The sequence below is a fragment of the Oryctolagus cuniculus genome, chromosome 4, assembly GCF_051225735.1.
Source record: "Oryctolagus cuniculus isolate XC-2025 breed Fujian yellow rabbit chromosome 4, ASM5122573v1, whole genome shotgun sequence".
Taxonomy (NCBI): domain Eukaryota; kingdom Metazoa; phylum Chordata; class Mammalia; order Lagomorpha; family Leporidae; genus Oryctolagus; species Oryctolagus cuniculus.
In genome coordinates, this window is record NC_142870.1 from 24,977,040 (window position 1) to 24,992,592 (window position 15,553).

The window sequence follows — 15,553 nt, forward strand, 5'->3', positions numbered from 1 at the left end:
GTGAACCAATGGATGAAAGACCTCTCTCTTTGGTTTTGCCTCTGCCTCTGCCTCTCTATAACTCTGCCTTTCAAAAAGTCAAAAAAAAAAAAAAGTAAATAAATATTTTTTTAAAAAAGAATATGAATGCAAATTATTGTATTTTACTTTCATTTATTTCTTCTGGTATGCTTTTCTTTTTTATGAAGATCTTAGTTTCTAAGTTATTTATTTATTTTACTCTATTAATTTACTTCCTTCTAAATAATTTCTTTTAAAGTTGGCCATAGCCTGATCTAATGGCAACAAATTACCTCTCATTTGTTTATCAGAATAAATCTTATTTCTTCTGAACTTTTGAGTATAATTTTAGAGGGTGCACATTTCTAGATAAGTAAATTTCTTAGTTTAAACCTTTTTTTTTTTTTTGACAGGCAGAGTGGACAGTGAGAGAGAGAGACAGAGAGAAAGGTCTTCCTTTTGCCGTTGGTTCACCCTCCAATGGCCGCCGCGGCTGGCGCGCTGCGGCCAGCGCACCACGCTGATATGATGCCAGGAGCCAGGAGCCAGGTGCTTTTCCTGGTCTCCCATGGGGTGCAGGGCCCATTTGCTTCTTGCTTGCATGATTTCTGCAAAAAACTCAAATGTAATCCTTATTCTTGCTTCTCTAAAAAAGAGTGTTTTCAACTCTGGTTCTCAGGTTTCTTTCAAGATATTTTCTTTATGTTTGATTTTCTTCAGTTTCAGTATGATATTCCAGAGTGTTATTGTTGGCTTATTTTTTTTACTTAGCTTTCATTTTTTATGTTTTATATTTTTTTAACTTTTATTTAGTAAATATAAATTTCCAAAGTACAGTCTATGAATTACAATGGCTTCCCCCCCCATAACTTCCCTTCCACCCGCAACCCTCCCATGTCCCTCTCCCTCTCCCATTCCATTCACATCAAGATTCATTTTCAATTATGTTTATATACAGAAGATTGATTTAGTATATACTAAGTAAAGATTTCATCATATTTTGTTGTGCTTTTGTTTTTTGCATTTATCTGTATCTTCCTTGGTGTTCTCTGATTTTCTTGATCTTTGGTTTGCTGTCTGACATCAATTTTGGAAAATTCTGACATTTTTCAAATATTTCTTTTATTCACTTTTTCCTTTCTTATTTCTGGTATTAACCTTATCTGTTAGGATTGTTTTCTTTTTTTTTTTTTTTTGTCTCATAAATCTTAGAGATATTTTGTTCCTTTTTTCCCTGACTTTCTTTCCTTTTGCTTCTTGATTTGGCAGTTTCTATGGTTATCTTCAATCTCAGAGAATCTTTCTTCAGCTATTTTCAGTTTATTTATAAGCCCATTAAAGGCACTCCTCATTTCTGTTTATGTGTTTTTGATCTCCACGATCTCTTTTTTTTTTTCATTTTGAGATAACATATTTTTTTTTAACTTACATTATAGTCAAAGGCTTAATGTTCCACTAAAAAAAATCTCTCAACAAATAAAAAGCAAAAAGACCATGGTTCAGTAGGAATATGGAATATAGGTAAGGGCTATAAAAATGATTTTTCTGTAAATCCATCTCCTCTTACATCACCTATTTGTTTTTACAGATTGACTTATTTATCAATTACTTTTAACAGCATGTTAATCACAGTTACTGTAATTTCACTCTGATAATTCTAATAGCCTTTTCATATCTCAGATTTGATGTTTGATCTGACAGCAGTTTTTGTCTTTTAGTATGCCTTTTACTTTTGTAGACATGGCATAACTGTTAAAATTAACTATTGTAAAAATACCTTTAGTAATATGTTGGTAAGATAGAAGGGAGCAGGAAGAGTTTACAGTTTCATGATTCAGTCTCAGTCCTTTACTGAATCTGTGCTTCTGGATTTTGAACTTCACAGATGCCTCTGAGGTCTTTCCCCACCTTAGTGGACAGGGTGACTATAGTGCCTGGATGTTGTATTGCCCTCTCCTTCAGCTAAGTTAGATTCTGATAGACAGGTTAGACTCTGGTTAAACAGTTTCCTTGAGGGCAGACTTTGTTAAGAACAGAATTTCTTATGTATTTCAAATTAGTTACATTCTCCCTCCCATTCCAATAAACTTAAAGTTATCCCCCCTCCACCTCCTCCCTTATAGTGAAATTCACTGTGAGAATCTGATGAAGCTCCTGGATGTAACCTTCTCAAAACTTTGAGGACCCAATATGACTGGTAGGAGTTATTGACTTTCAGACCTGTATATATTGAGACTTTTATATATATATATATATATATATATATACACACACACACACATACAATATATATTGTGTATATATATGTATGTATATATATATATATATGTGTATCTCAGTTATATTTCTTGTTTTCCTAGCCCAACCTGTGACAGTTAGACAGTTAATAGGCAGTGAGGTTGTTCCAGGTCAGGATAAAGAAAGAAGAGTCCCTTTAAGAAGGTGCAAAATGGAAGTAGTGACTCCACCCCTCAGAGTTTTCAGTTTACCATGAGAACAGAAGGAAGTCAGTGATCCCACAGTTCTAATGTCTTTTTGCTTATCTGGTAGACAGGACAAGACAAGATTGCAACTCTGGTCTTTTGGGTTTTTTGATGTGTTTTGTCCTCTGATTGTTAGCTGCTGTTCTGTTTTTCGTTTGTTTTTGTTTTTTGTTTGTTTTGTTTCTTTCTCCCAAAAGTGTGCTTAAAAGACTCGACCCTCCTAAGTCCTGGGGTCTGCTTCTCTTGGAGTCCCCTTCCTGGTTGCCATGGAAGGAGGTTCTGACTTGAATAAATCTTGCTTTTCTTTTTGCCTTGTCCTTGTGGAATTTCTTCCTCCATGTAAGACAAAGAACAGAGGTGGCCTTTCTTCTCTGCCATTTTACCAGTAACAGTCCCCTGGATGTTTCTACTTTTAGATCTCTGCCTTAGTACGTTTGTAATTCCCTGCTTTCTACCTATCTATAGTTACAATTTTCAAAGCACCAATTTGCACTGCCAATTTCATTTGTCTTAAACATCTAAGAATTGATTTTTCAGTTTGTTCAGCTTTTTACTTGTTAGTAGGAAGAGGCAACTTCCAAGATCCCTGTATTGTGGACTGGAAATTGGAATGATCATTTTGTTTTTGTACCAGTGGTACCCAGAATATATAAATATTTGCTATTTCACACACATATTTTCAGTTCCTACAAAAAGTTAAGCTTGCTTTATAACAAAGCCTTTTATAGAGTCAATCAGCTCTAACTAAAAACGATTTCCCATACTTTCCCCTAAATACAAAAAGACATATAGGCATACACACATGCTTCAACTAGTTAATTCCCTCTCTTCCTTTATTCTTTAGTTATTTGAGGATGTGCTAGAAAAATCAGAGCAGGTAAATTATATCTTTTTCATATACAATCTATAAGAATTTACTTATTAAAATTTATTTGATTGTTTTTTAAAACAAAAACATATTTACTACCAGAATAAGATTTGTAGATGGCAGAGAATGGCTCCCCATTTCATTATAGTTCCATTCCTGTGGCTTAAAATAGGACTGTGTTACATAAATGTTCAATAAATATGTTTATAAAAAGTAATGGTTGAGTAATTTAAAGTAAAGGGGTAATAGAAATTTTTGGTCACTTCTATAAAATCAACCTGAGAATGGAAAATTGTCTTTTAAGTTGCTAGCAATCAGGTAAGGGTATTTTCTAAAGGTTATACTAATGCTATATTGTACGATAATGATATAAATTTATCTTTTTTCCCTGCTATCTGATATTGCTAAATTATAAATGATCTAATTATGTAAATAATATATTTTGACGTAAGTGAACACAGACATAAATTTTGATAACATGAACAGACTATTCTCAGAATGTTTGGATCATGTTAGAAGTTAGGACATGTTCAATTAATCAGGGATAATTTTATACCTTACTTTGTTTCTCATGGATTTTTTATTTATTTATCAAGCTTAAACATGCTATTTTCCCAAGACAAAGGAAATTGTTATATAAAATGATATGATCAATAATAAGCATGAGATTAAACATGTGTTCTCATTTCCCCACTGTTAAGGTTAATTAGACTCAACAGGATTTATGAACAGAAGTGTTTATGGACAAATGAACAAAAAATTGAATCAAATTTAAAAAAAAAAAAGCAGCACTTACATGTACCTGCTTGTTTTGCATATTGTTACCACTAAGCCTCCAAGTGAATCAAGACAAAAACATGGAGGCAAAGGAAGCAAAGGCAAATGGCCACATGGAGACAACAGTGCCTATTTTCTCAGAACCTATAGGATATGTGTTTGGGTTGCCTTGCTCTGAAGGTAAATAAGCTCCGCACTTGGGTCAGAACCATATCAGTTCAGAGGGCCAAGAGATGGCCTGTTGTTCATTATATGTTCATTGTAAAACATTTGCATGCTAAATAACACAACTAGCAGCCACAAGGACAGGAAATGTCAGACCATACAAAGAGCAGTAAAAGGTGGTAGCTAAACTCTGAGAAATCCCCACCTACTTCCTAGAATATCTATGAATGTATCTCTACTTTATTATTATTTACACCTCCTTTCATTAAATGACTCAATGTTAAGCACAGTTCAGAAAAAAAAAAAAAAAAAAAAAACACTCCAAGGGCCAGAGCTCTGGCATAGTGGGTAAAGCAACCGCCTGCAGTGCCATCATCCCATATTGGCACCGGTTCTAGACCCAGCTGATCCATTTCTGATCTAGATTTCTGCTATGGCCTGGGAAAGCAGTAGGAGATGGCCCAAGTCCTCGCACCCATGTGGGAGACCCGGAAGAAGCTCCAGGCTCCTGGCTCTGGTCGTTGCAGCCATCCGGGGAGTGAACCAGAGCATGGAAGCCTTCCTCTCTTTCTCTTTCTCTTTCTCTTTCTCTTTCTCTTTCTCTTTCTCTTTCTCTTTCTCTTTCTCTTTCTCTTTCTCTTTCTCTTTCTCTTTCTCTTTCTCTTTCTTTCTCTTTCTCTTTGTCTCTGTCTCTCTATCTCTCCCCCCGCTCCTCTCCCCCCCACTTCTGCCTCTGCCTCTGCCTCTGCCTCTTTGAAACTGCATTTCAAATAAATAAATACATAAAAAGAAAAGAAAACGTCATTCCCCTCTGAGTAGTCCCCATTTTGTGGAACATACATTTTTACTTTTTCAGTAAAATGCTTGCTGCTAGCTACTCACTATTCTCAAACTCACTCCTGGCTGCTTCCCTAAAACACGGTCAAAGAGTTGGCACTCTCACTGTCTGGCACAAAAGCTCTTTTTGATTGTTCTTGTTCCCTCACATCAAATTAAAATCAGTGAAAACATAGTTGACACTACCTCATTGTATCTAAAACCTATCTACTTTCATATGCCTATAATATGAGGGCATTTTAAATACTGTGGAAAAAAAGAAAGAAAACATAAGTTTATTTTAGATAAAACAATTCGCAGATCCCCATATAGATTTTTCATAATGTGAACTTTCTATGAATCTTTTGAAGACCTTTAATGTGCATAGATTGCAATATGTTTGCACCAAAATGAACATTTTTGAATTCCATTTTCAATGAACTATTTGAAGTTCCTTTGCATTACTGTATCGAGACAAAACTGAGATTTTCCTTCTAGATTAGATCAAGATTCTTTTACCTTCACCTGAATCTGAATCTTTCTCCTGAATCCAACAACTCAAATAAACCATTCTTTATTCAGTATTAAAATACTCTTTTTTAAATCTTCCTAATAGCTTTATTATTTCAAATGAAATTCAGATTTTTTTTTTACTTTGACTTAACAATTTGGTGCCTAGATAATTTCCCAACCTGTTATTTGTACCCAGTTTCACTCTCTGCTTTCCAACCAACATGTTCATTTGTCCTTGAATACAGAAAACTTATTCTTACTTTATGGTCTTTGCATTAACTAAAAAAAATGCTTAAAATATTCTCTCTGGTTGTTACACTATGACTCCTTATTTATTATGCACCTTTTAGTTAAACTCTATAGTCAAGACAGCTAGGTAGATGTTATCCTCTGTCTATAAGAGGGGCTGAAGAAAATGAGAAGTTTTAAAGAAAATAAATGCGTTATGGGGGGGAAGCCATTGTAATTCATAAGCTGTACTTTGGAAATTTATATTCATTAAATAAAAGTTAAAAATAAATAAATAAATTCATGTGCAATGGGATGAGGAAACGGATCCTAGAAGAGGGTCCCAGACCCTGGTCTGTCTGCCTTAGGCCAAGGTGTCCTTGCCTATCCTTTATCAGAAGAAATTCACTGACTTGAGGAAGTGGTAATCTGGCCTGGCCAGGTTCCGATCACTGGACTGAAAAAGGCATTTGCTTCTTCAATAGATTAAAAACATAGAAGGCTAGTATTGTCCAAAGGGGTTCACTTAGATCATTTCTAATGTAATTGATCTTGTGCTATAATGCTGTTAAATGGGTTTCAGACATCTCCCTGGGGCAGCTCAGGGGAATCTGCCCTTCGCTGTGGGGACTACTGAGATGTTTTTGGAGGAATTCTACACTCAGAAAGCCATCTACCCAGTAATAGCCTAGAGAGGGTAGGGAGAGAAGAAATGGGAACCCATACTCATATCCAAAAAATCCTGACTCTGAATACAGACTGGGATCTCAGTCTCTTCTGAGAAGCCCACCTGGTCCATCAAGTGCAGGGGTTTCTGTCTCTTCACTGTTTCAATCAACTGTGCTAAAATTTCCCTCTTGTTTGCCTGTTCATCACCCTCACACTTCATTGTCAATGGAACAAGTTCCAAGTGTTTAAATCAGTGGCAAGACTGGGAAATTTTAATAACTCAATATTGAATAGCTTATTCTGCTTTCTTCTTTTCCTGGTGTTTATTGATACTGGACGTTTTCATTTTTGGTTTATTAACGTCTGTCACATTGGAAGCTAAGCTTTATGTGAACAACATTCTCATTTGTTTTGTTCACAGGTTCTATAACACTGATTGTTATCTAGTGCTTATTCCATGAATATTTACTCAGTAGATGAACGTAAGTGAAGATAAGTAAAATTCAATATCTATATTCATTTGGGTATATGTACACACATAATTTTAATGTGTATGCATTAAAACATATATGTACATATATAGATTTGGCATCCATATATACACATACATGCATAAACTAAAGTATGAAGATCTGTTTATTTAGTTAACAAGACAATGAAAAAGCACAGAAAGTTATTAGAGAGTAGAATATGTTGTGATGAAGAATGCAATGCTTCATAATTGATAGCACTGTATTTACCACATCTCTCATCATTATTTCAGTCAAGTGTGCAGAAAAGCCTAATAAATTTATGTGCAATGGGATGAGTTCTTGTTCTTGTTCTTCACTATGCTTTCTGTCCAACAAACAGGCATGTGACATTTTGAGAAAATTGAAGCAATTATTTTGGCTGAAAATTTATTTTATCTAATTTACCATACATAAAGTGAATAATCCCTTACAGAGTGTCCAGAGAAAATGGTCATACAGATAATTTAGTAAAACTGAAATAGCCTAGAAACTTAAAAATGATGCACTCATACAGGATGGACTGTCCTATGTTCTTAACTCTAAAATACAGTGACTAAGGAATATGAGGTGTAGAGGAGGTGCTTTTGCAGATACTGTGTGCATTTGTTTATTTAATCCACACAATTTATGAGATAGGAGTACAAATACCAATATTACTGATGGAGAAATCCATGTTTATAGACTTAAAAATGACTTGGACAGGGGTACCAACCCAGGATTCAGGCTCAATTATTTTTACCCTGATTCTTAGACTTTTTCCACAGCTGGTAGAAAGAGATTGAAAATGGTACCTTTCTGCAACATGGTAAAGTTTTAAATCAGCACTTATTGAGTGAAATGTGATAAAAGAAGCATAATTATATTTTGAAAAACATGACTCAATGGGAACATGCAGGAGAGAAGATAGATTGGCTTATTCTGTGAAACAGAAAGAGTTCTTGAGTGGGTCATAGTCTTAATATGACCAAAGCCGATGATCAAGAAGCATGTAATATATGCAGGATGACTGATTCATTCAAAATGAAAAAAAAAAAAAACACAAAAATGTAAACATAATATAAGGAGAGATAGGAGAGATAAGAATATGATAAATGAATCAAGATGAGAGCACACAGGAGAAGTAAGATTTTAGCCAAGTTGGTAATATGGGATAGATTCATTGACCTAGACGCATTTGAACTGGAATTGAAGTATGACTTGAAATATTCTTATGCAATTTATAGATAGATTTGGGATGAGATAAACAGAAATACATTCTCAAAAAAAAACACTTTAAGTTAATTTTTTAGGCCTTTTGAATGTTAGCAACTACCATTGTGTTAAAGATTGGATGCATGCATTGATTTGGTGTCCACGCATGTGGAGAGGCTCTTTGAAGTTATAGGATAAATTATTCAGCCAAAAATAGAAATGAGGATGAGACCCTGAGGAATAAAAACATCATAGAGTGCCTTGGGGGGTGGGGGTAGAGGGTCAGAATGCCAACAAGGATGTTTGAAAGCACTGTCAAATGCTTCAGAATGGTCTGAGAACATGGGCACTGAGGTGACAGCATGATATCTGATTAACATAAAATCCCTCAAGACTGAAAGAGCAGCTGTTGTGAGGGTACATGTAAATAATGTAAAAGATTAAACAAGGAGAGAAAAAGTTGATAGTGGACATACAGTTTGATGAATGGCTCTGTTTTACATGTTCTCAATATAAGCAGCCAGATCTTGAGAAAGACAAGGAAGAAAATACTGACCTGCAAATTGCAATCTGGTATTATAGCCCAGAAATATTGAAAAATCAAGTTTCTTAACTATTAGTCATCTAAAAGTTCAAGAGAACTCTGATATTGATAAAACAGACTAAAAAACTATTCTGTTTTTACTTAAAATAGGACACATGTGCGGCTTCCTTTTTATTTATTTATTTATTTATTTTTTTACAGGCAGAGTGGATAGTGAGAGAGAGAGACAGAGAGAGAAAGGTCTTCCTTTGCCGTTGGTTCACCCTCCAATGGCCGCTGCGGCCGGCGCGCTGCGGCCGGCGCACCGCACTGATCCGATGGCAGGAGCCAGGAGCCAGGTGCTTTTCCTGGTCTCCCATGGGGTGCAGGGCCCAAGCACCTGGGCCATCCTCCACTGCACTCCCTGGCCACAGCAGAGAGCTGGCCTGGAAGAGGGGCAACCGGGACAGAATCCGGCGCCCCAACCGGGACTAGAACCCGGTGTGCCGGCGCCGCTAGGCGGAGGATTAGCCTAGTGAGCCGTGGTGCCGGCCCGCGGCTTCCTTTTTAAAAAGTGAATTATTGCTTCCATTTTAGAATTGAAAAATAGTTTTTATTTTTGCAATAATATTAATTAATTACTAAAATATATTCCTTGCCAAATTGCTGGGCTCTTCTTTTGATCTCAATCATGTCTCTGTTTCTAAGCCTCACTGCTAGAAAAGCCCTTCTTCCTCACTTCTCAGAGACTGAGGACTTCATTCCTCCTATTTTGATTAATAACCACATTTTCTTAAGAATTCGCTCACAAAATGAACATACTGTAGTTGGGGTTCCTTGAGGAATGATTCCAAAGGTAGTTTGCCTGCTGATCCTTTTGTTTCCTAAAACTTGTGTTGCTGACACTTTTACGTCCATTCATTTCATGGAGATAGAGGTGGGACTTCTGGCTCCCTCACATTACTGACACATTCTCATTAACTATGGAGTACATGAAGGAACAAGGCATTATTGGACTTAACATGTTAAAGTTGTAAAATATAAGGATATAGAGCTCATGTTATCTTTTTTTAAAGATTTATTTTATTTATTTGAAAGGCAGAGTTACAGAGGCAGAGGCAGAGAGAGAGAGAGGTCTTCCATTTGTAAATTCACTCCCCAAACGACCACAGTGACCAGAGCTGGGCCAATACAAAACCAGGAGCCAGAAGGTTCTTCTGGGTCTCCCATGTGGGTGCAGGGGTCCAAGGACTTGACCATCTTCTGCTGCTTTCCTAGGCACAATAGCAAGGAGTTGGATTGAAAGTGGAGCAGCTGGGAATGGAACCAGCAGGCATATGGGATGCCGGCTCTGCAGTCAGCGGTTCTATCTATTATGCAACAGCGTCAGCCCCCTAAGTTCTCCTTTTATAGGCAAGGAAAAAAAAATCTAGGGCCAGCATAGCAGGTAAAACTGCCACTTGCAGTGCCAGCATCCCATAAGGGCTCCGGTTCAAATCCCAGCTGCTACACTTTCATTCTAACTCATTGCTATGGCTTGGAAAGCAGTAGAAGATGGCCCAAGTCCTTGGGCCCCTGCACCCACATGGGAGACCTTGAGGGAGCTCCTGGCTTCTGGCTTTGGATGGGTGCATCTATGGCCATTGCAGCTATCTGGGGAGTGAATCAGCTGGTGGAAGACCTCTCTCTTTTCTGCCTCTGCTTCTCTGTAACTCTGCCTTTCAAATAAATAAATAAATATTTGAAGAAAAAAACTGAAATCTATTGCTTTTCATTTATAGGTGAGAATTTGGTAAGAAGATTTGAAAGTCCTAAACTGAATGGTTAACTCTAATTCTAATTCTGATCACTCTAAAATATTTTATATGAATTTAAAATTGCATTGCTTTTAGAATCTTATTAATAATGTTATGTAATTTCCTGGGAACTACTTATCATATATTGGTTTTGAATTGCATCATTATTAAAGATTGTAAGTTGAATTTTCCTCTTTAATTAGTTCTATTAAAGTCACAGTAGCAATGTAGTTTTAAAAATGAAAAAAATCAGGTTTTTTTTAATTTGGAAAATTTAGATTAAAGAATATATCTCTCAAAGTCAAGGAAAGCATTTGTTTCAGATATAACAAAATAATTCCAGTTAGAAATAGAAAATACATATATTGGTGATTCGGGGTTTGCTTCAAGTGTTAGGTAGGAAGTCAGATATGAGCTTATGTGTGTGTGACAAAGCCCTGAGGAGTTGACATCTAGGTCCAGCCTCCACATCTCAAAGTCATCCTGATAACCTTCCATTTGCAGCCCAGTATCTGCACTTCAAACACCCTGCCCCTTCTACTATAACCATCTTTCCTCTAAGGCTCCTCTAAAGTGGGCTGGCACCAGCCAGGCTTCCCCCTGTCTGATGACTTCAAGGGGAAAACTCAGATAGGAATTTTTCATATTTACATCCAAAAAGTCCTTTGTTCCAGGAGGAGCAGAGGTGGGGAGGCAAGACCAATCCCTTTAAAAAACCCCAGCCTCAACCAGACTGCACGCTCAGCCCTCTGCCTCTCTGTTGAGCCACCTGCCTGGCCTGCCGAGGTGTATTCTCTCCACTCAACCACGTAACCTCGCTCTTCCCCAGTCTGGGCGACTGGGATCTCTCTCTCAGGTTCTGTCTGGAGAGGTGCCCATCCATTCTTATGGATGTCCCTACCCTAATAAACCTTGCTATTTTACTTTCCACTACTCTCTGTCTCACGCCAGAATTCTTTCTTGCAAGACAGAAACCCTGCCTTCTCCGGTAACATAAGGTCACATACAAATTTTAGTATAACTTTTGCTATCTATGTAAAATGAATTCTGTAAGTAATGCTATTGATCTGTTTAAGAGAAATAATGGTGTAATTTTCCAGTTCAATGATCTTCAAAAGATCATGAAGGGGATTGCTGGGTCTCCTAGAGTGATAAACATTTAAGAAGTGCAGGGTGGGAAGTGGGGTTGGGGCCATGGTGTGGCCTCTGCATTACAAAATAAAGCCCTGGATATCCTCAAAAAAAAAAAAAGTCGCATACAACCATATTTTAGCTTAAGTGGCTACAGGTAGAACTAAGTTTTAAATTAATTATTTACTTATAACAGTGCTCTACTGAGTAATCTCTGTTGGAGTAAGAAATCTGGCCTTATGAAACTGCTCACAGTCACTATACTTCCGAAGGGGCATAACTAGCATTTTGGATTTGTTTTGGGACAGCCTCTGTCTGGACATTTGCAGCAACTGGAATGACATGCAGATGAAAGCATAAATAGCTTTTTAAGTTTCGTTTTGATGGAACAAGGACATAAGCCTCCATCATCTTAGTTCCTGGCCTGAAAGTAAATCAAATCCCAGATGGGCTCTTTTACCCCTGCATTCTTTAAAGGGACCAGTTCAGTCCCACCCCCTGCACTCTTCCACTCCCCACCCCCTGCATTCTTCCCCAAGTTTGAAAGCCAGTAAAAAACCTGAAAAATCTGTAAGAAGATATTCACCTTTGCTTACTGCCCCCACCTTTCCTTAGCCCACCCTAAGATCTATAAGACCCCACCCAGCCCTCTAGAGGTCTGTGTCCTCTGCCACACGTTGTTTGTGCAAGCCTGCAGTTGGCCACCTCTGCAAATTTATTTTCCCTTGAATTAATTTGTTTTGGCTATGAGTTCCTATCACATCTCCTCTCTCCTTACACACTGCATAAGTAATCCTGTATTCTTTTTCAAAGCATACACACAGTTACTGGTCTATTTCTAGAAATGCTTTATAGTAAGAAGTGATAAACTCAACAATTATTTTGTGGTTCAATGAAATCTCGATAAAATATTATTATTTTTATAGCTATTGAAAGTCAGTTTAAATGGAAATACAAGGAACACGAAGAGAAAGCAATTTTGAAGAACAAACCTGGAGGATTTAAGAACTATTATAAAGCTTTAGTGACTAATTAAGTCTTGTTCTGGGAACCAGTGTTACGGCACAGTGGGTTAAATAGCTGCTTCCAAAGCAGTGCTGGTTTGAGTCCTGACTATTCTAATTATAATCTAGCTTATTGCTAATGTGTCTGGGAAGGCAGAGGAAAATGGTTCAAGAACTGGGGTCCCAACTCCGATTTGGAAACTAAGGATGGAGTTCCAGGCTCTTGGCTTCAACCTGGAACAGCCATGGCTACTGTGGCCATTTGCAAAGGGAATCAACAGATGGAATATAGTCTCTCCCTCTCTTTCTTGCTTCCTGTCTCTGTTGCTCTGCTTTTCAAATAAATAAATAAGCCTTCAAAGATAAGGTCTTATACTGGTGAAAGGAGAAGGAAAATTGAACAAAACAACCAAATAACAAACATAGAAAAGATTCTACAAATATTCAATTACCTGGTATTTACATAATACTAATTTAAATTTCAATTACCACAATCTATTCAGCAGAATGGTAGAAATAAAATTAAAGAAATATTGTTAGACAGAAAATGGATCAATCAAAATTCTCAGTCTAGAGCAATTTGAACTGATAGAATTACTTTGATACATCATTTAGCAAAGTTTACAAAATCAGTACTATGTATACTATCTCAGTAATTCCAGACTGAATTTTATTCAAAACAGTTCTTAGGCACCGATATATTCATGTCCCTAAGTTGGAAACTACCAAAATAATCATCAGCAATCTATGAGAAAAGAATTTATATTATATTCACATAATGTGATATTATATAGAAATTAGAATAAATATTGTATATATTGGAAGGGGGGAGGGAAAGGGAAAGGGAAGGGTTGGGGGTGGGAGGGAAGTTATGGGGGGGAAGCCATTGTAATCCATAAGCTGTACTTTGGAAATTTATATTCATTAAATAAAAGTTAAAAAAAAGAATAAATATTGTATATAAATAATTATATGATGGATTCCACAAACAAAATATTAAATAGAGCAAAAACACATCAAAAATTTGTATGATATATACTATTTATGTAAAATATCAATATGGGCAAAAGTAAACTTTGATGTTAGAAGGCAGAATATGCTTAGTTTAGGATTACGTATGGACAGTAATGGAGCTCTAAATAGCAAAAATTTTTTTCCTGATTCAAATGCTAATCAATAAATTTAATATTTATAATAATCAGATATTTTGAATATTTTACTTCCACAAGAATAAAAATGTTAAAGACAATCATCAGCAACATTTTTATTCTTATGGAAGTATAATGTATATTGAAATACACATATATAATTCATTTAGGCATACATTTAGAAAACACTCTAAGATATTGTATAAAATAAGTTATTAAAATTTAAGTTGTAAAAGACACAGTGGGACCAAATGAAATTATAGGACAAAAGAAGATGAGGCTATAAAATGCATGCATACTAGATGTTTGCATGGAAAATAAAAAAAGTTACTGAAAAATAAAAATTGAATTAATTCCTGTTATTTAGAACAATATGACTTAATCCTAAAATACTATTGCTGAGTAAAAGGCATCAAATCCAAGAGTACACAATACAGTAATCAATTTACATTCTATTCTATAACAGGCAACAATAATCTGTGGTAGAAGGAGTTGGAAGAGTAGTTGCCTCAGCGTAACAAAGGGCAGAGTGAGCTTATTGGTAATATTATTATTATTGGGAATTTTGATAGACTTTTGGCTTACATAGATATATGCATGGCTCAAAATGTATCAAATGGAAGATTTTATGTATTTTATTCTGTTTACTTTTACTTAAGGAAAACAAATACATGTTTTGCACTCCATAATAAATCACAAGCTGAACTATGTGTGCATTAAATATATTGATATTTTGAATTTCAAAAAAATGATAGGTTAAGGGATAAGTTAAGGAAATATAATAAAGCATTAATTATAGAAGCCAAGTGGTTGGTAAATGATTTTGTTGTAAAATCTTTTGACTTTTCTATGCCTGAAGATTTTCACACTGAATATTAAAAAAAGTACAACTTTTGTATTATAGCAGTTTTTCCTACCATAACCTCCCTCCCACCTGCAACCACCCCATCTCCTACTCCCTCTCCCATCCCATTCTTTATTAAGATTAATTTTTAATTGTCTTCATATACAGAAGATCAACTTAGTATATACTATGTAAAGATTTCAACAGATTGCACCCACACAGACACACAAAGTATAAAGTACTGTTTGAATACTAGTTTTACCATTAATTCGCATAGTATAACACATTAAGGATAGAGATCCTACATGGGGAGTAAGCACACAGTGACTCCTGTTGTTGATTTAACAATTGACACTCTTATTTATGATGTAAGTAATCATCCGAGGCTCTTGTCATGAGCTGCCAAGGCTATGGAAGCCTCTTGAGTACACAAACTTCGACCTTATTTAGACAAGGCCATATTCAAAGTGGAAGCTCTCTCCTCCCTTCAGAGAAAGGTACCTCCTTCTTTGATGACCCATTCTTTCCACTGGAATCTCACTCATAGAAATCTTTCATTTAGGTCTTTGATATTAGATACAAATCTATCTAAAGATGAACAAAACAGGGCCAATGTTGAGGCAAAATGGGTTAAGCCACTGCCTTCAACTCTAGTATCCATATAGGCACCAGTTGGGCTCCCAGCTGCTCCTCTTCCAGTCCAGCTCCTTGCTAATTCACCTGGGAAAGCAGTGGAAGATGATACAAGCCCTTGGGCCCTTGAACCTTCATGAGAGACCAGGAAGAAGCTCTTGACTCGTGTCTTTGCCTGGGCCCAACCATGTCTGTTATGGCCTTTTGGGAAGTGCACCAGAGGATGGAAGCTCTCTTTATCTCCCTCTCTAT

General features: G+C 36.3%; 1 protein-coding gene across 1 annotated transcript in view; it reads right to left on the reverse strand.

Moving 5' to 3' along the window:
- The window catches only part of NCAM2 (neural cell adhesion molecule 2), a 586,819-nt gene that overhangs the window by 18,874 nt on the left and 552,392 nt on the right, over positions 1-15,553 (reverse strand). The gene's annotated exons all lie outside the window — the stretch shown is intronic.